The following is a 23,012-nucleotide window of genomic DNA, read 5'->3' as shown; positions in this document are numbered from 1 at the left end:
TTTTTGGTTTTTTTTGGTTTTTTTTTTGTTTGGGTTTTTTTTTTTTTTTTTTTTTTGTTGTTGTTTGGGGTTTTTTTGGGTTTTTTTTTGGTGATATGTCCAATGTCGGGAATGAACTTTTGGTAATTATAAAGCAGACCAGTGGAACTAAAGTGAACCTAAACATATTAAATAGTTTGCTTTGAATTCTGAATTCTGCACAGATTCTCACAAAAAATGCAAGCACCTTGCCTAATCCCTAGGTCCAGGTAATGAAGTTTATTCTCATGTAAAATAGTGAAGCAGAAATTAGCCTCACTTTTCAGAGCTGTGTTATTCAACCTCAATTTTCAACTGAAGTTTAGTAGCCTAGGAAACAGAATGGCTTGTATAGTTCATAAAAACAAAGATCAGGTGTTTGAAGCCAATCATTCTACTGTATATCTGTTACGTTGGTATTGGTTGCTGAATCTTCTATTGGTTGAAAAATCTTCTATGTCTTTGTTTCACCAAATCAACTCTCACATTTCACCTTTATAACCTTCCTTGTTATTTTCATTTATTTGTGTCTTCATGATGTTTGTCAGATGCAATTCTGTAAGGAATAAATGAAAACTGTGCAGAAAAAGCAAAGTAAAGCAAGGACTTGTCTATCAAGATCTGCAGATTGGTGGACATTTAAATAACAATGTATACAATTTTCCTTTTGGCAATCATATCCCATGTTGAAAAATACCTTCTGTTAATCCCATTTTTGAGCATGTCAGTAAAACTTGAATCAAACTAGGAGCAGAAATATTGAATAGAATTTATTTGAAAGTTCACATGAGGATGTAACAGAAGGAGGGTTGACCTCACACTCGTAACTGGTCCATTGTTGTAGCAGTAACGTAAGTTAGTATGAATCATTGTGTAGCATTTGAAGTAATAAGATTTGCTGTTACCAAACTTTAAAAAAATAATCATGAAACCTGGATTTAAACCTGTAAAATGGTTAAAAATATATTTTGTGTTGTAAAAAGATTTGGTTTATAGTAGCCAGTTAGTATGGTATTGTTTAAATTTTTTACAAAGATCAAAGTTTTAGCCTGTGGCATTACAAGAATATGTCAAAGGCTTTCAAGAAAAATTAGAAAAGACCAGCAAACATTTTTATGGCACTGGCAACAATGGTGGCACTGTGAAATACACTTCAAGTTTTATAATTTTTTTAGCCTTATATGCATCTTTTTCATAAAATCCAAAGTTTTAAAAATGCCTTTCTTTTACACAGTAAATTTTTATAATTGATACTATTAAGATATATGTTGGAAAAACTCACCCCACTAAGCAAGTCCAACCAACAAACTGATTCTCATCAGCCAGTGTTCCACAGGAAGTAATGAGCAAGTTTTTAGGCACCTTTCTGCAAATACTCAGAGTTCCACAAAAAGTGCAGATTTGTTCTGATTGTAGGCAACCAGACCTTTCTCTATAGCTGTGTTTCATACCCTTTAGGTATGGGTGATGTCTATCCAAGTATCCATGAGAAAATAAAAGGAAAATATATTAATTTCCACATTATGGAATAATACATTACAACTGATGATTATGCCTTACCTTACCCAACATCATATCAGCTGAATTCTTTAATGGGATCGTTGCTGATTATATAATAATTCAGTAAATCACTTTACCCCTTCCTTGCACACCTTGAGAAATTAGGTTGTGGTTCTGAGGGAATGTGAAAGCAAGACTCTGAAGGAAAAAAAAAAAAAAAAGAAAGAGTGAGAGAACAGGATGTTTTGAAATTAAAATAAGTATGTGAAAATGGATTGTTGTTTTTAATTAGTCTTCTAACCTTCATTATATAGGGGCCTTGAATTTTCAGAAGTTCAAAGTAGTTTTGTTCACTTTAGTTGCATTTGCAAACAGCAGAAATTAAAAAGAAAAATAAGAAAGGAATGCAGGAAATCTGAGTTTTGCTGTTTCCTTTTGTTGCTGTTAACTGGTAAACACATGGCAGCGATGTGACCAGGCACCAACAAAGGTTGGGAGCATCCTGGGCTGTACCAACACAATCAGAGGCAGTAGGTCATTTGAATTTATTATTCCCCTTTATTTTGGATCATATCTCACATAATGTATCCAGTTTGGGGATGCCCAGTGCGAGAATGATGTTGACAGACAACAGCATTCAGGGGTCACCAAGGTGCTCAGTAAGGTGTGGAGACCTTACTCAGTGAGGAGAGGCTGTGGGATTGGGTTTGCAGAGCCTGGAGAAGGGACAGTTGTGGGAAACCCTAGCAGCCACCTATCCTTACTTACAGGAAGAGAGAGACAGGCAGGAGAACAGAGGACCCTGATCATGAATTGTGAAAAATTGGTATGACTGGATAAAAGGAAAAAATATCCCCACAGGAGTAATTAAGCACTGTACCAGAGTGCTCAGGGAAATTGGGATGTTTGGTGTTGTAAGTGGAGTTTGATATGCAATCAAGCTAGATAAGTAGATCACATGTCTATGCGTTTGAAGTGAAGGAATCCAACTTATGAGGTGTACTTGCCTGAAGTGAGAAATGGAAAACCAAACCTTTGCAGATCAGGTTTCTCTTCTGTGGACTCTCATTTTCTTTAATAAGTGGAGAAAGAGAGGATGTGCTGAAGGGATAGTCTTGAGTTCTGACAACGGACTAAGAAAATTACAGTGAAGTTGGTACCATAGTGTTTGTATTAAAATAATGAATTAATAATCCTCTTTGATTATGACTCCATATTTTGCAGGGAAATACTATGATTATTATTATTTTTAATCTCAATTTCTGAAGTAATTTTGAGTTACTGTGTTATGTTCTATATTTCTAAATTCCAAGTGATATTTCAAGGTGAGTAGTTAGGCTATAAATATGTGGTTTTTTCCTCCAAATAACATTTTGGATGAAAAATGACTGACTGTCATGATACGTAGTATATGAAATTTCCTTTTTCCTGCTGAAGTGGAAAATGTAGGAAACCCCACGTATGACCTCCTGTTAACACTGTACCCTCAGTTCAGGCTTCAGTTAATTCCTGGGAATTTTACCTTCAGGTCCAGTGCACACAGCAAGAGCTTTCCACTGGTAAAGAGTGACACGGTGTCATTCACTGGGGAACAAAAGGAGAGTAGGCTTTTTTACTTCGTGTCTCATATTCGTACCATACATGCCTGAGCCAGAGTTTCAATGAAGTAAGCTAGATTTCAAAAAGAAAAGCAAGCAAATCAAGTTTGAAACTGTACAGTCTTTATTTCATAGAACCACAGTAACCTTCAATCCAAAACAAAATGAGCTTTGTCACCAAAGTGTCACACCTCATAGAACCCCAAATGTAGTCTTCCATCAGCATTGTTTTCTTGTAAGATTCCTCTTTGTTTCCTGTTTCTTTTAGTGTTGGGTCAGTTCCCATTCAACTTTGCCATCTGGGTCAGCCATAATAATTTTTGTAAGATCAGAATTCAAAGCACTCTAGAACAAAAAAAGTCAAATCCCCCGAACCTGGATCCTTAGCTGGGCAACTCTGCTGTAGTTCCACATTTGTTTCTCTTTTCTGATACATTTTTTCTTTGCTTTGAAACATCATTTTGTAGCAGGTTACTCTTTATTTCATTTATGAATTAGCATTCTCACAATAAATTTTATAGCTAACAATGGGTTAGTTACAATGGAGAGGCAATTTTTCGTTGTTTTTGTTTGTTTGTTTGTTTGTTTTTTTTTGTTTTGTTTTGTTTGTTTGTTTTTTTGTTTTTTGTTTAGCCTACATTTAATCAAAGCAGAACTGCAGGTCAGAGGTCAAGGCTGTGGCAAAAGGTATTTGAGATGCATACCCAGAATTCAAAAACACAAGCACTGGTAGATCATAGTAAAAAATTTGAAACATTCATTTGAATTAAGAAACCTCTGATGTGTATTTAAGAGAAATAATTGAAGTAAGTGAATTTTTAGAATTTTTCTGTTAACTTAAGACAAAGATAACTTTGCATAATTTATGTTTAATGGTTATCTGAGGGAAAGTTTTATATCTTGCCCATTTTTTTCCCCTAGTATTTTTATTTGTCATTAAGAATACTTATGTTTCAGTAAATTCAGACATGTTTACATTTGTGAAACTGCTTGCTTACTTGAGTCTGCAGTAGATGGTAGATGGTCATAAACTGGTCCAACATGTGTAATGGCTGATTTAATAATAAAAGAACCAGCAGCATATCTGTTTTGTTGTATGTCAACAATGGTATTAGCAAGGACAGCATCATAAATATCCTGATGCTTTCTTGCCAATGATTTGATCAGAGATATTATACACAGAATAAGACTCAATTATTTAAATGTAAATCTAGGGCTTTGGAGTCTGCAGAGTCTCCACTTTCAGAATGTCTTTTTCAGTGAAAACATCCTTTGAAATCATTTACTCAGAACTGTTCAGGCAAAAATTTGGAACAATATATACTTTTGTTTTTTCTTTAGCTATAATTATAGTTATACCAAACTGCATTAGGCAATATTGATTAGAATAGAAATGTGCCAGAGCCATACATATATTTTAAGTTCCAAATTATCATAACACTGATACGCATCTAAAATATTTAATCCTGTAGCACTGAAAAACTTCTTTCTTCCTTATGAGTGTTTGTACCAGAATAATACATCTTTCTTGAAAGACATGTATCTATGTATCCCATATGTTCAGCATTTGCCTTGACTTTGAACTGACCTTGTAAGTTAGTTCATTCTTGTACAAAAGTTTGACTTTAAAAAGCAGGTCATAACCCTAATGTTTTACCTCCACTGGAGGGACCTTGCAAAAAGGTTTGAGTGATGGTCTAATTAAATTCTCTGGATAGGGTGGTCTATTAAATGTTCTTATTCTATCCTAATTACTGCCAAAAAATGGCAGTACCTACTCAGATAGTTTGTTTTACAAATAGAACATATGAACAACAGGAACTGGGAAGACATCTTCACAAGTGTAAAATACTCAGATCTTCCATGTGATAAAACATGAGTCTCCCTGAACCTCAACAGCAGACCTGTTCTCTTGTATAAATTAATTTGCTTCTGAATACTAAGGCATTTCCACATACTAAAAATTAATTCACTCTTATAAGCAAAACCTTTAAAAATCCAAGACCTATCTTGTAGGAAGGTGGATGTTTATTTAGAGTGTATTTATGCATATGAATATGTCCTATTTAAGGAAATATTGACCACATTCTAAAAGCAGTAAGTATTCACAGCCATAATGAAATGGAATACGCAAGCCACTAACTACAGAAGGTATGTTAGAAACAAACCCATGTGCTTCAGGCAAGTTTTGAAAAACTAGAAATGACAGAAGGAATACATAGTTGCAATTTGCTCTTGTTGCTGTGCTGTTGATGCAGTCACAGTATTAGTCTCATTTTATATGCATGGAAATGTGTTATATGCATCAACATCTCACTCACATAGTTATCTTCAGACATCTATGTCTCTCTTATGTGTTTTCCTTTGTGTTTTTGGTTTGGTTTGGATTTTTTTCAAAATAGCTGACTTTCTTCTGATAATGATTAGATTATTAAAAATAGTCTTTGTGGTTTGTTTTAATGATGCTTTGTATTGTAGTAACTGCTTTAAAATGCTTATGTAATTTTATATCCAATTGAGCATCTTTATGCAAGGAGAAATTCTGAGACATTTTTTTCTTGGTTTTGATATGTAAACCATAGTTATTTTCTGAGGAATCAACTTTTCAAGTCCTGATACAGAAAACACAGCAACTTTAGGCAACACTCTTTAGCAGTATTGTTTATATCCTTTAATTTTGAAGTGTTTGTTCTGAGTTGATCCAGGAGCCTTTTGGCATTTCTCTTTCAGGATTTAACCATTCTGTCTGTGAGCAGCTTCACTTACCTGATGTGACTTACAACTGTAAATCCTTAGCAGAAAGAATGTCAGTGACTGACATTATAGTTTTGACTGAAGAAATGTGTCTACCAAATGTATAATTATACTGCAACCATTACCCCGTAAAACATGTTTTCAAAACATATTCCTTCTTAGCAAAAAGGAACAACAATATAGTTTATATTGTTGTTTAAATGCAGCTATACTTGTGATTATGTTAGTACAGCTAAAGTTCAATTCTGGTATACAATTGAAGCACTAGGACATGTCAAATACAGATGAGGAATGGCTGAGAGACTTGGGATTGTTCATCCTAGGAAAGAGAAGGCTTTGCGGTAACTTTCTAGCTCCTGAATGGAGCCTACAAGAAAGATGGAGAGAGACTATTTGCAGCAGTATGTAGTGATAGGACAAGGGAGAAAGGCTTCAGACTGAGAGTAGGCTTAGATTAGATATAAGGAATAAATTCTTTACTGTTCAGATAGTGAGGCACTGAAGCAGGTTGCCCAGAGAAGCTGTGGATTCTCCATCCCTGGAAGTGTTCAAGGCCTTGGAGGCAGCCCTGAGAAACCTGATCTAGTGAAAGGTATAGGAACTAGATGATCTTTAAGTTGCCTTCCAACCCAAGCCTTTCTATCATTCTTTAATAAGGGAAAACAAGTCATTTTTCATGACTGAAACATTTGGTTTGTACTCGACTTCCCACTTGTAAAAAGAATGGGTTTGTGTGACAGAACACTAATACACAAACTGTATTGCAAAAGCTTTTGCATTTCTGTGTTCCAAAAAGTATATTAAGCTTTTCCAAGCTCCTTAGTATTCTAACAAATTGCTTCTCACCAAAGAGAGACCATCATGGCAGCAAGCCCACGGAATGTGGCAAACATACATGCAAGCAAACAATGCAGCTGCTTCAAACAGAAACCTCAGTTGAAAGTCTTTCTTGTTCCTTTTTGTAACCAAAAAATGTGGACTCATGTCTAAGTGTTTAAAAGTATGGAGCCCTAAACTCATATCAACTGCTGGCTACAAACATTAGACAAATAATTTTCCTTCTTTTTTGTGAATTTGAGACTTAAAATTTTTGCTTTTGCTGAATAAGGATGAAAAATCTCCTTTGTTTTGTAATGTTGAGTAATTATATTTCACTTCAAATGTTTGTACATTTTCCCTAATTAAAATAACATGCATTTTAACTTATTTTGAAAAGCATGCTTGGAATGAGCAAAGGCATATTTACTAATTAAAAAAGATGAAACAGGACATAATTTCAACATAAGGAAGAGACAACATTACAGTAAAATCAATCATTCACTGCAACAAACTCTCAGAGTCACCCCCCTCAGTGGAGGTTTTCAAGCTGGGATAGGACAGGGTGCTTGATAATCTAATCAAGGCTCCCTTTCCCAAGGAATATTGGATTTTTTGAAGTCCCTTCTAATCTGTGCTGTTCTATGATTCCATGACATAGGATAGTTTTAAAAGAATATGTCAGGCTATTCCAGCAAGAAATTAATTGAAATTACTCCTTAACCATAGGAAATGTCCAGTTTTGTTAAATTTACTGTTCTGGTGATTTATTTTTCCCAATAACTCTAGTCAGCTGCTTTGAGTTTTAAATCTATCTCTACAGTTTGCTAAAACAAATCAGTTTACTTCCATATTCCCACTTTTCTTCATGATTGAAACAGAAATAGTATTGAATGGCTTTTCTGGATTTCTACAAAATCTTGAGAGTACTTGACAAACGCAAGCACTTGACAGAAAAATGGATGATAACACAGGGAGATGGTAGTATTTTCTTTTTCACCTTAAAAAGAGAATTTTTCCTTTTCTTTAATGTCTTCATGTCTTTTATTGTAAATGTGCCTTGTACTTCAAAGGCGAGGTTAATCATGATTCAGACTTTGAACAGCAAAGGGAAAAATTTTGGAGACCGTGTTTTGTAATGCTTCTTTGAAAGGCAGAAGCAGCAACAAAACAGGCCTACAAGACACCAGAGAATGTTCAGCTTCTTTTGCATAAGTACGTAACAAAAAAAAGAAGAGGATTTTAATGTGATTTAGGTCAGTGATTTTTGTAATGGAAACAGCCTTATCTTGCTAAGGAACACTTGAGTATATAAGGAATTTCTCTACAGATCTCTATGGAGAAATGGGCTAGAATGAGGATTTAGTGCTTTGCAATGTGAAGGTGGGCTTTATACATGAAGAAAAAGAATCCACACACTTGTAATTAAGAAAAGGGTATTATTATTGATAGCTGGAAATAATATGTGAATATTTATTATTTTTTATATTGTTACCCATGGTTTTTTAACTGCCAGTTGGTGGTTACAGTATTTCTGTTTGGAGTTGGTTCTTAGTGAGTCTCTCAAATCCTAAATCACAATTGTCCAGATTTGGGGATTGACTGAGAAATGGAACCCATTCTGGTAGAAGCCAGGATATCAGAAGGAAGATATGGACTGAGGTTTTGTATCAACATTATGTTACTTCACAGCAGACACAAAGAATTAGACCTGAGGACAAGGAAATGTTTAATGTCCCAGGCTGATGATGGAGACTGAGAGCAGTGCCTGTTGCTTTTTGCTGTGGGATAGTTGAAGAGTAAAATAATGCACCTCTAAAAATATCATCTTTCATGAGTGTGGAGAAGTAAAGTTCTGCTTATTAGAATATGCAAAGTTGGACATGCGGTCTCAAGCTTTTGAAAAAATTTGGTCCTCAGAATTTCAAATTTTTGACATTTTAAAATTTTTGATAAATGTCTGTTGAAGCCTTTCTACAGCTACCTGACAAGTGAGAATCAAAAATATGATAGTGAGTCTAGGTTAAGTGGTAAAATATATAATTGATATTTTCTCCTGGACTCTGAAGTTGGACTCTTTAGTGAATAGATATAGTAAAGAAGGGATATCTCAGCTGTTGTGATAAAGCTCAGGACTTTTTCTTAGACTTTATAGCTAGTGTCAATTATCCCTACAGCATTTAATGTCACAAAAAGCCCTTGAAGTCTATCATGTCAGAGATGAAAATCATGAACAAATCCAAGTAGATTGTAAAAAATTATTACTACAGTGGGGCTATTACAGTCTGGTTTTGTTTTAAAAAATGTCTTAAAAAATTTAAATTAATGCTGACTTAGTGTAGTGCAAAGTTATATATAATAAAATGAAATTAGAATTGATTCCCTATTTCATTTTCATCAATGATGAAGAAAGGCATTGGGTTTGCATTAGTAGACATATAAAAGTGGTTTAAAATGGCTAATTGTGTTTGAAAATTCTGTATGCATCCAAGATTTCAGTTATAGTGAAAAATTTCTTAATTTTTAAGTCTGATTAATTGTTTTTGGTATCTCTTAACTTGCCTAAAAGATAAAAAAATCCCTGAAGCTGGATGGGATCCTAAAAGTTAATCCAATTCCTTTACTCCTTGCCACATAATCACTGAACCTGAGTCTTTTCTCACAGACTTTTATCTTTCTCTTTGAGCAGATCACAGCCTTTCCAATCACTTCCACAGCTTTGCTACCTTAGAGGTTGAACTTTTTTCCTTATGCCTAACATGAAACTTTCTTGCCAAATTTAAAAGTCTGCTAATGTTTTATGCAGATTATTCCCATCCTTTTCCCAATGATCCTTTATGTACTCAATACTATTTCTTCCTCTTTTCTTTTGTAGAACATAAGTTATGTTTTCTAGGTCTCTGATCTTTCTTTCTTTTCTGCTGCCTCTTCACTAGGGTTACAGCACTTCATCTTTCTTGAGGCTCAGTGTTTGAAACTGGGTTCAGTATTTCAGCTGAATAAAGTGCAAAGATTCATCTATCTTTCAAACCCCTATAAGTTCTAGCAGAGCATTTGAGCTCCAGTCTACAGGTTAATCAAAATGAAAAGCTAAACTGAATCTTCATTTCATCTTTCTCTTGCTTATAATTTCCTCTTCTCTGCTTTTTGCTTTCTGTCTTTCAGCCAGAATGCAGAAGAGTATAAACTGAGAGTTTTACTGTTACTTGATGAAGAATTAATTTCAAGATTTTTAAAAATAATGAAATTGTTATATAGAATATAGAATATATAAGAAGTTGTTATATGGAATGTAATGCTGTTAAACAGCACTTTTACTAAATACTCCCCAGAAATGATGAAGAAAAAAAGTTTTAGTCAAAACATTGCTTTTTTTTCCTTCTTTAGCTATTTTTAAGCAATAACATGGACTAAGAATCCTTTAAAATCATTGCTGGTCAAGTCTCACTTTTTTTCATCCATTTCTTGCTGCAATTTGGCTTAAAATATCCACTTTATGCAAAATTCCTGTAGTGAGACAACCTCCATCCCCTCATCCAAACACGCACTTTTGTTATCCTCCTGTTCTGCCAATTTTCCTTCTAACATTTTCAAGATCTTATCTTCCTTTCAGTGTATTCTTTGCCTAATTAATTCTGTTGGCAGCCTACTGAAATGTTGACAGTGGTCAGAAATCAATATTGTGGACAGTATAAAGCACTAACAGTGTGGCTATATTTTTATTTTGCTGCCATGTATTGCTGCACTGAAAGATTTGTTGAATAACCTCACAAATTCATTGTCCCTGTGCATTCTTCTATTCTTGCCAAGGATTGCCCCATCAATTTTAAACATATATAAGTTAAATACTAGAAAGACAGCATGCTGGTTTGTGTCATGATTTAGGAGATTGCATGCACAAACTGGAGGCAGGGGAGGTGTGAACACTCTGAGTCTCTTGTCTTGGTTTGGGTTGTGACACCTTTATAGATGATGAGGTGCTGGTCTCCAGGAAAAATGCATGTGCAGCCCCTGCCCTTAATGTGTCCTCCCTCATATTTCTGTCCACACACATTTTCTTCATCACTGCTTTCAGTGGGCTCTAAGCACATACTTGTGTTAGTGCCTTTTAAAATATTCCCACCTTGGAAATATTACCATAACTTTTTTGGGTACAAATATTGTAGTTTGTATTTTTGGAGTTTTAAATCTGTTTATATTGATTTTATTAAAAATATTATAATAATCTAATAAGGGAAAGAGGTTGCTTTAAGGTGACCTGTCCTGAGTATTTTTATGTGGACGGGTGTTTGTCTGCATTAAAAAAAAAGAAACCTAGAATATTTAATATTCTGCTTGCACTTTCTGCTAAGATCACCAGATACAGGAATATCTTGCTGCTCACAGGAAGAAAAAAAAAATGCCAAAAATCGAACCCAACTGCATACACAAACAAAAAATCCAGTTGATGATAAATCATATATTATTAAAAATGTGAGTACAACCCATTTTTCCGTGACTCATGTTTAAGCTGTGTTTAAATCCTTGAGTAGGGCAGAAAACCAGTGGCTTTTCATAAAACTGATTGCATCTGCTTATTCATTTAGAATAAACTGTTGCTTTACTTCAAAATATACAAGCAATAGCAATATAAGTTGCATTCAACTTTATCTCAATGAATATGTTATCAGCATTATTATTAACTTTTCTCCCCTGAGAGCAAGAAAGTGTTTTGTTGAATTCTTTTTCAGTGTACTCAGGGCTGAGAGTGGTTTATTTTCTATGTGCAGCTATGCTTTGTTCTGCTTATTTTCTCTTCAGTTTTGTCATTGTGACAGAAATTGCAGTATACTGTGAGTTCTATTTTTGTGAATCTAGTAATGTAGATTGGGCAGTTCCTTCAAGATTAGCATTCTAACTCCTTCTTTCTGTTTCTAGCAACTTAGTGTCAAATATATTTCATCAGTTTGCTGTTATTATTTGGGTAATCACTAAGGAAAAAGTATCTAATCGGTACAATTTCAATTTTGAACTTGAAATAAATCAGGAATAGTCCTGCTACATTTTTCAATTTTTGTCATTCCTAGTGCTCTATTCAAAGTTTTCCCAATGTGCTGGTTTCTGGTGGCATAGCTTAATAACGTCTCTTGAACTCCAGGTAAGTGAAATCTGTTGCCTTTCTTTTCTCCAAAAGAGCATTATCTGATTACACAAAGAGATACTATGTCAGTATAATTGCTATAAACTGCCTTTATTAGCCTCATACTGATTCTTGCATCATTTTCCAACTATTGCTATCCTTAGTATTCAGATTTTTCTGAAATCATGTATGATATTAGCATCAGAAGATCATTTCTTTTAGGAAAATGTGTACTATGTGAAATGTAAATAGACAAAATACACACAATGGTATATCCTTTATAACAGTGGCATTTTGTATGGCTGTTAGTAAAGAAAGCTCAACAATATATTCTTTCAGGGAATAGTCAGGTGTTACCCTTGTTACACTTGTAGCACAAGACTAAAAAAAGACAAAGAAGGTCACAGCACTGGTCAAAACTTTATCTTTATCCATAGTTTGCAAACTGCAAATTATATTTTTTGCCTAGAGTAGAAAAAATAAAGAATTCTAATGAGAATCATGAATTATTTACTAACAGGGCCTTTGTGAATCCCCAAGCTACAAAACCTGAATAAATAAGTGGTATTGAAAATAAGATCACTGTTACATCATTATTGCCTTCTGTTACTCCTACATTTCACAAGAATGCAGTTTTATTACGAAGGTAAATTGCTGTGTAGATGTGAATGTAAAATAATGTATGCACATGCAAATATATTCAGAACTAAGAAGAGCTACAAAGTAGAAACTAGTCAGTACAATGAAAAATGGCATTTAGAACACATTTGGTTTTGTTGTTTGGTGGTTTTTATTCCAACTGAATAAGTAGAATTTAATTATCAGACATTTCTTTTCAATAAGGCTGTTACATTTTAATGCATTCATGTTTAAGAACTTATCATTCACGTCTTCAGGGGAGGGGGAAAAATAAAGACTTCTTACATTCTGGGTGACTCAGAATAAGTGCCATTTCTCTCTATTCAATCAGCTCTGGAGAGAAAGAAAGTCTGTAGTCTGAGAAGAGCCAAAAGGAGGAACAGGCAATACTTAAGGAAATGCAAAGTGTTACAAGGAGTTGACCTTTGATATCAGCATTTTGCCTGAAATGGTGTCAAGTAGAATCACTGTTGACTTTCTGACTGACTTGTCAAAGTTTGTCCTTATAGATTTATCAGTAAACCTCTCAAGATCTAGGCATAAATCATCAGTCAGAAGTTATTTCATTAGCTGTTCTGTTAAAATAATTCTTTCCTTGCAGTAACTTCTGACCTTGCATTCAACTCTAACTAGAAATTCAGAATGGCACCTCAAACTGCCAGGTTTTTGAGTACTTGTGTAGCTTCCATGATGATGTTTGCCTCAAGGCCACACAAATTGAAGATTGTTCAGAGCATAACTCCTTAATTTCTTCAGTTTCAGACAAAACTGAGTAAGATACAGACTTCAAATTTAGCATTTCAGTACATCAGTCTATCATGAAAAATGTGCCGTCTGACAGCACATAGTTCAGTGGTGCCACAGAAATTTATAAGTAAAATATGTAAAAAAATATGTCACACAAGTGCAAGTTATATGATAACTGCAAATTATTTTAGTTAACAAACTGGTGAGATCTCCATAGTACTGTCTTAAAAGGAACAGAGCTGTAAGCCATAAAATATATTGAAAGATTGACTAACTCTAGGTTTTTTCACTAGCAATAAAGATGTAATTTCATGCTATTGCATGATGTAGTACATGTGTATTGAAGGTGATTTTAACACACATGATAAGGTGTTATTCATGGTTAATATAATATATCTGGAGGCATAGATTTGATAAAAGAAGATGTCCTCCTTGCAATTTCTAGTATACATTAAAATTAAATGCAAAGTACAGTACACTATGGTATAAAATATCTTTTTCTCTGTAAACTTTGAAATTACTGTAAGAAAAGCCTACTTTTTTTTTTTTAATTGAATGAGTCTTTCTTTACAATCTTAATGTAATTCTTATATACATGAGAATGGGCATAGTTCTGGTATAATACCTCCTTGGCTATGGATTTAATTTATAGAGCACAATACTATACATGAGTGTATAGTGTGAGGAATGAATCTTGAAAAAAGTTTTCATTGTTGCTTAGTTTCTATTTTGATCCTGTTTCTAATTACCCGTGATTCTATACTAGGAAAAGTATTTGATTCTCAGATTTTTGCAACAGACTTATTCTTCTTAAAGTCCAATGTACTTTTTTCTTTAATTTTTTTGGAACATGGCTCAGCTATAAGAAAATAGGATTTCTTGAGCTTTTGTTGTTTAGTGCTTAATTTGTAACAAAGCCAGTGGTTGAAATAGTCCTGTGTTCCTCGTTAAAGATCACTGTTGTTAATTTACAGGATTTTAAAGAGCAACTTTTAGAGTAGGTGCTAGGGCATTTAACAAAATAATGTCCAAATTCATTAAGGAAATGAATTTTTCTTTGCTATAATTTCCTCCATCATGTTGTGGAGAAGATACAGTGCCCAGTGAGCATGAGGTATTGTCCCAGTCCAACTGACAGAGAAACACAAGTGTGGTAACAATATTTATGTGAATCTGCAAGAATTTTGTTACATGCCCTCAACAAGACATGCTTCTGTGTCATTTATTCTAATTAAAGGTCCCTTTATCTCTTACTCTGTCTAAGAATGTCACTGGTCTTGTAGCATGAAGGGATGCCAAGGGGCAGAGGATTCAGCCTCAACAGAAAAAGTCAGAGCCAGCAATTGGTATGGACTCCCAATTATTCCTTTCTGTTCGGGAAGTGGCTGAGTCATTACCCCTGGGGGGATTTAAGACGTGGTTCTTGGGGAGCTTGGCAATGTTGGGTTAATGGCTGGACACAATGATCTAAGAAGTTTTTTTCAAATTTAAGTGATTCTGTGATTTTATCGTTAATGAGGAAGCATGTTTTCAAATGGAAGATTTCAACGTTTTTTCTCTCCCTATAGTCTTAGAGATTTGGAGATTTTTATAATACTTTTTTTAATAGTTGTAGGAGAAAGGTATTGTTCTTCCAATCAAAACCTTCACTATTTGGAACATTTGGGTTACATTAAAACAACAGTTATTTAACTGGCATGTCACTTAATTTCATTGTCTCAAATTTTAGTGACTATAAGAGTTAATTATAACTCTTACAGAGATTTAACTTCATATGCTCTAACTCACTTATTTTTAGGGGCAAAATCATACTTATTGAATCTCAAGGGATTACAGGGAAAGGTGAAATGTTCACACTTTCTTCTTAGAATTGTAAGTTGCAAGTTGTCATTTTCATTTATGTGATATCTTGCTGTCACTAGGTCCCTTGGGTTTTCCTCAGATATATTTAGGTCAGTGTGCCAATCTAGGGAAAATAAGGCTTCTCATACTATTTCAGGTTCAGAACATAATGGAAGAAACTTGCTTTCTGATGGGTGTCTTGAAATTTGCATTTAGTTTGGTAAAAAAGATTAAGCTGTTTACTTGAACATTTTGGCAATCCTCTTTTCCCAGTTTTTTTTTTTTTCTTTTCCCCCAGATTGTTATATTCTACTGCAGCATTGACTGCTTATAATTTACCTCTGGAGTTATTAATTTGGAAAGGTGACTTTAGAAAGGAAGATTCCTCTATAAATATTGTAATTATCATGTTTAAAGATTTTTTTTTTACCTGGCTTTCATTTGTGGCTAGTAAAGACATACTAAACAATAAAACAGTGAAACAGAGTAATTGCATTCTATTGAAGTCTTTACATTTTATTCCATTGATATGGAATCTTGACTCCTTTCAAGTTCAAGAATATTTTTAGCACACAGATATTCTGAAAATGACAGTTCTGAAGTCCATCTTCCCAAAGCACCTGCAGTTCAATTGAAACCTCATTTAAAATATCAAATTACATGAACAGTCATAAACTGGAATTAATTACACTCAAATTAACTGACTTAAACCCCCAAAAATATTCAGTGCATGTTTTTTATGACAGAAAATGCACAACCTAGGTCAAATACATAAAATTCTAAAGCAATAACATTGCTTTTCTGAAATAACAGCATAAAAGCTAAATAACAGTTCAAAGACAATGTTTCACTTGAAAAAGGATGCAACACTAAGTGATGGAACTAAATAATATCATCATAGTAATAAATTCTATTTTTTAATATATTTTTTCTTCTGAGTGGTTACTGTGGTAAGTTTCTGTAACAAGAACCTTTTCAGGGAGAAAAAAAAAAAGGTGTAATCATAGAAATTTAAACTTCTTTCATTTCAGTTATTTTCCTTAAACAGTAAGGTAATATTTTGTGTGAGATTTAGAAATCCAATACGTGATAAAAAAAGTAGCATATTATGATAGTGAGGTGTGTGCTTTAGAGGACAGTTTCAGAAACCTGCCCCAGACAGGCTCAGAAGTGTTCAGCTGTCTCCTCAGCTTGTATATAAAACCTCATATACCTATGCAGTGCTACTTTACTGCATTACTAAAGGATCTAGTAATTTATATTTTGTTTAAGGTAATTAGATTTTCATAACACTGAGCTTTTTCTAATAAAAAAAAATCAGACTGTGCTATTTTAGTGAATGTCTGATGGTTAATTTGAGTAGAGAATCTTACTGCCTTGGAAGCTTTGGTGTTGACATCATGGCTGCCCAAATCCTTTGAGGGACAAATAATTAATTGTTTGCTGGTCTGGACTAAATGCCCTACTTATATAAATCACTTAGTGTCTTAACAGAGGTTGAGATGCAAGGCATCTCCCCTAAAGCCTGTGGCACAGAGAAGTAAGGGATAACATCTTTTTACTGAAAAAGCTCCAAGTAAGAATGTATGGTCTGAATACACTGCACTGTGTATTAACCTTGTGTGTTGTGTAGAGATACCTTCATCATCCCTTTCTCTGCTCACTGGTAACCTAGAGGAGATTAACTTGTAACCCCGTTAAGAAAAGAAGAAAACTGAAGCTGAAAACTGAAAATTCTAGCTATTTCTTTGCTAAAATTACTACAAAGGCGACCACAATGAATTTACAAGGTTCTTAACTGCACAGCTTTCAAGGACTTTCCATTATGATACTTTATGTTTCTTTCTATCTTATTTTCAATATGTTAATTTTTATTGGCCTTTTGAAAGAGGACCATAATAATGGCCCTCCAAGGATTTGTCATTCAGACAAATACCTTTCCAGAATTTCCTACTCTTTCATTTTCACAATTTGAATGTTTCACCAAGGGTGAGCAGGACTTATGTCTGTGGTACTTTTATAAAACCTGCACAAACAGTCTGGAAAAATAAGGTAGCCATGTCATGAAATCAAGGAAAGCCAAGAAATCTGGAAGCTGTTCTGTGTATTCTTCCAGTGTAACCAACGTACACTCTGTGGTGCAACACTTCCTTTTTCTTAAAAGAAAATTTGTATGTCTGTTTGTCTCACCTGAGCACATGGAAGCACATTCACAGTATTACATACCTGGATGAAATGGAGGGCAAACCTTCTGATGTGAAGGCACCCTAACAGTCCCATGTATAGGACTGTTTAGAATTGTTGCAACATGAGATGTAACATGGGTTATAAAAAAATTACTCTCCATGAATCTTTTTCAGTTGACTCTCAAAAGACTCTCTGGCTCTCAAGGCTTCACTTATTCAACTTTTCAGAAGGCTCTCATCAAAGGGTAATTTAGTTTCTCCAAAATCTGGCACTTTTTGCCATTTCATACACTTTTGAGTGGCTGAGGCAGCCAAACAGGTCTGGTAGATGTACAGAGATTACAAGTGAGAGACTTTTACAGGCAGCAGCTGGAGGCTAGCTGGGATTCCTTGGAGACAGTGTCTGAAAACTGGAACTCTGTGTCTGGGTTCAGGCACATGATTATCATGCTTTGTGACTGAATTTAGAAACACGGGGAAAAGCTGCTCACCAAAACAAACAAACAAACAAAAGCCTAAACAATTGATAATGCTAGTCCAAAATGTTAGACTACTGTTAATTAGAGCATATATTTAAACTCCCTTTAGGTAATGTAGATACACCTCCTTTCCTTATTATATTTCTGAAAAATGAAGAATTAGGCAAATGTTTTTAGATATCTGTGTAGCATTTAGCAAAGAAATTGCTTGGACAGCCTGGGAAAACATGGGTACAGCACATATTTAAAATGTGTATTGTGAGATATTTCATATACATTTCATACTTTTATACTGCAGCTTTTGTAGTCACTGAAAATGTCAAACTGATTTGAGTGATATGTAGGGAAGGGGAAACAAATGGAGCTGAAGAACTGCAGGTTTGGGAGAAGTTAGAGAGTAACAGATAAGGTTCAGCTGGCCATAAGTGACATAAATGACCTCTCAAGTAGTCTCTGTTACGTGGTGCTAAAGAACGCTCTTTATGGGCCACTAGTACTCAGCTACTGAAGCCATGGAAATGTCACAGTAAGGGCTATATCTTTTTCAGGCCTGTGATGATCCTCATTTGACTCCAGGTGCCAGACTTGTGGGCTGGGCATTTTGCAGATTTATTGCCTGATTAAAGTTCCAAAACACTTCTATTAAAAGAATATCGTCAGCAGTGTCCATTCAACATGCCCTGACTAGTTGGGTAATGCAGGTTTCACAACAGAACTGTATATTTGCATTCTGTAGCATGCTTATGATGTGAAACATACTGGAGATTGTAAATACTGTGTGCTGAATAATATAGTAAGAGACTCCATTAGAAAAAAATCATAGGTTACTTCAAAGATCACAGGAAAATACACACTCCTAATGTATTATACATGATATATTCCATTTGGGAAAATGGGCAGATTCTATGCTGTCATATTTTTAGCTGCAGGTGGAATCCACAATCTGCAAAATGTTATCCAAGTGTTCAGGAACCACAAAATGCTTCCTGCCTGCTGGCAGTCTAAAGGAAGTATCAAACACAAACACTGTTTTAAATATGGACAGGAAAGGCTTTTGGAAGCCTTTAAATGATAACAGAAAGAGACCTTTGTGGATGAATTTGTGAATCATAGAATCATTTAGGTTGGAAGAGACCTTTACAAACATCAAATACAATTGTTAACACACCACTGCCATCACTAACCCATGTCCATCACTAACCCATGTCCCTAAGGGCCACATGTACATGTCTTTCAAATAGCTCCAGGGATGGTGACTCAATCCCTGGGCAGCCTGTTCCACAGCTTGACAACCTCCCTGGTGAAAATTTTTTTCCTGATATCGAATCTGAAACTCCCCTGGCACAACTTGAAGCAGTTTCTCTTCTCCTATCACTTCTTACTTGAGAGAAGACACCAGCTCCCATGTCACTGCAACCTCCCTTCGAGTAGTTGTAGAGAGCAAAACAAGTGAAACTTGTATGAAGCAGAAGATCTTTTTCAAGCAATAACTTTTCAAGAAGCAGGCAATATCCAACCAGATAGAGAAATATTGAAAGAGGGTATATAATAAGGATTTAACAATGTAGTTGAGTGGTGATGCATAGAGATTTTCTCAGACTTTGGGTGTGATAGTGACAGCCTGAGCTTGACAGTTTGTAGGCTGCTAAGAAAAATGACAGTGGGGGCTGCGATACTGAGTGAGGTGTAGCCTATTGTGCTGGAGAACAAGAGAAATGAATGGGGAAGGAGAAGACAAACATTGATTAATTTTCAATAATAGCATCCAAATAGAGAACAGCTGCAAATGTTTACAAAAGGCAAATAGTAACTAGAAAGAAAAAACACCATGTTTGTTCTGCTAACAGTAAAGGTGAGATTTTGTTGTAACACAGCATGCAGCCAAAAGGAACAGTCTTCTCTGCCATCCTCCTCTCTAGCAGCGTGTTCCCAAGTGTTTCCTCCCATCTCTTCTGGTCCTTATACTTGCCTTTTTAAAGTAATTATAATCCTTTTTTAGCTGTGTAATTTCAGTTGGTTCAATGTGCAAGTGCAGCATTGGTGGATTCAAGCTGAGACACAGGAACAGTAATGTCGGGATGGCAGGAAAGAGTGGGACCATTCTTGTTACTGGAAACCTGCAGTGTGGTTCACTTAATCTATACTCCCAAGAAATGAAAAATCTCTTTCTTCTCTTCTCTCAAACGTATTTGCTTTCTCAACAGGGTTGATACGTTTCTGCATACCTTCTACTTCAGGTTATATCTGTTGCTGAGATCCTAGGTTATCCAACATTTTAAATTATTTTTTAGCCAGCTGTTTGGATTTTAATTTTAGGTGCTCCATATCTAAGTCCCTCTCCAGCCATGTTAAACCTTTCTTCCAAACTTTTCTAGTGCAGCAGGAGCTACAAGACATAAAAACACCTATAAACACCTATAAACAATAAAATTTGCATCCATTTATGACACTTGATTGGAACTATTTTTAAAAGTAATCGAAGACTTTGGGCTGGCAATGGACTGGGGACAGTTCATTCTAAAATGTGTTTGTTCTTGGTATAGCATATCATGTCAAAATCACCTAGATTTTTAAAAATGCAAGTTCATTTTATCCTGAAATACCCCCTCTGCTGGGGATAGATGTGATGTTTGCAAGCATTCTGGTTGTAAAACAAAACATTTCATTTGAAGTATTGCTGACTACATAATAGGATAGTTCTGTGGAGAAGAACTAAAACAATTGTGCAAACAATGTTTATTAATTAAAAAATAAATATATTAAAGGTTTGTTAATTCTCACAGTTTTTTATATTCAAATGACCAACCTCACCTTCTGAAGCTTCTTAAGTACAGTCTGATCTCACCAGAATATTTACATGCTCCATATCCATGAATTTAATGTAACAGCACTGCATAAATTGCTGCAGAGAGATTACTGCAGTGACTATTTAAATTAGTGAACTCCAAATCTAATTACTGAGTAAAATGGCTGAATAATATCCATTAACTCTTATCATCAAAAAGGACCAAAGTTAGAATGCTTCTTCACCAGGTAATTTAACATTAATATGTGTGAAGTAAAAAAAAAAAAAAAAAACCAAAAAACAAAACCAACACAAAACCATCAACAAACCCCTCAAATGCTTAAGAAATTAAGTTTTCTACTTCCTAAGAGAGGAAACCATTCTGTCTCTCCATTTCAGCTAGACTTCAATTTACAAGGCCGTTATCTACAGGGAACTTGGTATATAAGGAAGCTGAAAAACCACCATTAGAAGAAAAAAAAAAAAAAAAGAAAATACTTTATTTTTCTTTCTCTTAAAGATTGTTGGGAAGGAACAATTTTTATGTGACATTAAAAAATATAGTGGCAATGGAATTATTTGCACTCCACTCTTTTCACTACTTGCAGAATCAGACAAATGCTATCAGTAAGGCTGTTGAACGTACATGAGATATGCCAATAAAAAGGGGTGAAAAAGGAAAATTATCAGGGCAAATAACTTAGTGTCTGTGCTTCTACATGTCCTCCTTCCCTCAAGTAAGTGAAAAAGTTGACAATGTGAAAAGAACTTTTTGTAAAAGAGTAAATAACTGTAATATGCATAATCACAGTTATGTCTTCTTATACAATTAAAAATTAGATTAATAGGCCAATTTTATTACAGACAAAAATCAACTTCATTTTTCATTAGAGGCAATTATAACTTCCCAATGATGAAGGTATATGTCAATAAATGTCATAAACAAACAGACCTTCTCATATTAAAAGAAGATATATTTAAAAAGATAAACATCTGAGGAGCTTAATTTGGACCAGCTTACAGCCTTCCTTGAATTTAGTTTGCATGTATATTTATGCTTTGTTTTGTTTTAGCTCAGAGCTAACTGTTAAGGTTGGACAGGCTCAGGTCTGAGTTTAAAACACAGGTTCAAATACAATGGTAACATCCGTTTCATAACTCTTGGGAAATACTTGCACCTTTACAAAGTTTTATCACCCTTCTTCCCCTGCCTTGGATGTTGTCTGACATTGACAAAGAGAAAGTTAAGTTTGTTACCTTCATGCTTGATCACTATTTTTCCCATTTCTTTGTCTTTCTTCCTTTACTTGTTGCATTGTGTTGCCCATGACCAGTATTACGCCCACGTTTCTTCTGCCTCCTCCTCCTCCTCCTCCTCCTCCTTCCTATATCTCATATAAATATTTTCCTTTTGGTTTCCAGTAGAAACTAATGCTTGTAAAGTGATGTGCCAAAAGTTCAGCCACATGAGCTCGAAGGAAGCCAAGCAGGCTTTCATCAGAAGCATTTGCAGTTGTCAAGGCTATGTCAAACCCAAGCAGCCTCTCTGAAACATTCCTATTATCAAGCATTACAAATTCATTGCATTTTGCCTGCAGATGTCTATATATAGATAGACATGTGGGATCTATGATGACATTTTGCAATAGAAGATAAAATAGAAGATGATAGAAAATATATTTGGTAAGCGGGACAAAGAAAATGAAAACAGAAAATCATTCCACATGGATATATGAATTCTGCTAAGTGGGGATAGAAAAGTAGAGCAGTGCTTCCACCACTAAAGTAGTCTGAAACAGATAAAAATAAAGTTGTATTCCTTGTAGTAAATAGAAAAGAATATACTGAGAATGTACTAAAAGCCAGTTTGATTTTTAGGTTTTTTGTTTGTTTGGGGTTTTTGTTTTGTTGTTTTCTTTTGTTTTAATTTTTGCTGTGTGTAGATCTAGGTACATAATTTATCTGGCACTTCTAACATCTGAAAAAATATAACTCTTTCTTGAATGGAATATTAAAGTTAGCTTCTGAATTAGCCTGTGATAAAGCATGATTATGTGCAATTAAGACTCAAATGTATTATCTTGACAATCACTGGGCATGTGCATTCTTTTCATGTGCATGCCAGCTCTATTATGTGAAGGCAAGGAAGAAGATTGAATTAGTAATTTCTCTTTGTCAGGCACTGATTTATAGATCCCTGTCTCTCTTTCTAATGTAGTAAGGATATCAAATATTAATCAACTGTACTTCAAAACTATATGCACTAATAAGTGAAATACTTTAAACATTCAGTTATAAATAATTTTAAGGATTTAGAATTTTTGGGGTTTTTTTCCTGTTTTATTTTCCCCATGTGTATAAATTGACCCTCTGAATATGGCTGTATGTAATAGAGCAAACAGCACTGGTCTTGAGCCACTGGTATTTAAATAGTATCATCATTATTATTTCTTAGTGTAGGAATTTCTTTTTACACTTTACTCCTCATTTACGTAACCAATGTTTGCATTTCCAAAGGTATATCTTTTA

The 23,012-nt window shown here is 34.6% G+C and overlaps 1 protein-coding gene and 1 long non-coding RNA gene across 9 annotated transcripts in view; one reads left to right on the top strand and one right to left on the bottom strand.

Annotated features, from left to right (window-relative positions):
• The window catches only part of DMD (dystrophin), a 1,147,932-nt gene that overhangs the window by 656,054 nt on the left and 468,866 nt on the right, over positions 1-23,012 (top strand). The window lies entirely within an intron of this gene.
• LOC121333438 lies at positions 81-21,840 on the bottom strand. The gene is made up of 4 exons (XR_005952288.1): positions 21,741-21,840; positions 3,041-3,102; positions 1,579-1,716; positions 81-574 (listed from the first exon to the last, which is right to left on the bottom strand). It is a non-coding gene; the product is annotated as an uncharacterized LOC121333438 (long non-coding RNA).

The sequence above is a fragment of the Onychostruthus taczanowskii genome, unplaced genomic scaffold (assembly GCF_017590055.1).
Source record: "Onychostruthus taczanowskii isolate IOZ18803 unplaced genomic scaffold, ASM1759005v1 scaffold17, whole genome shotgun sequence".
Lineage (NCBI taxonomy): Eukaryota > Metazoa > Chordata > Aves > Passeriformes > Passeridae > Onychostruthus > Onychostruthus taczanowskii.
Note: the sequence above shows the minus strand (reverse complement) of the source record. Positions and strands in the feature narration are given on the sequence as shown.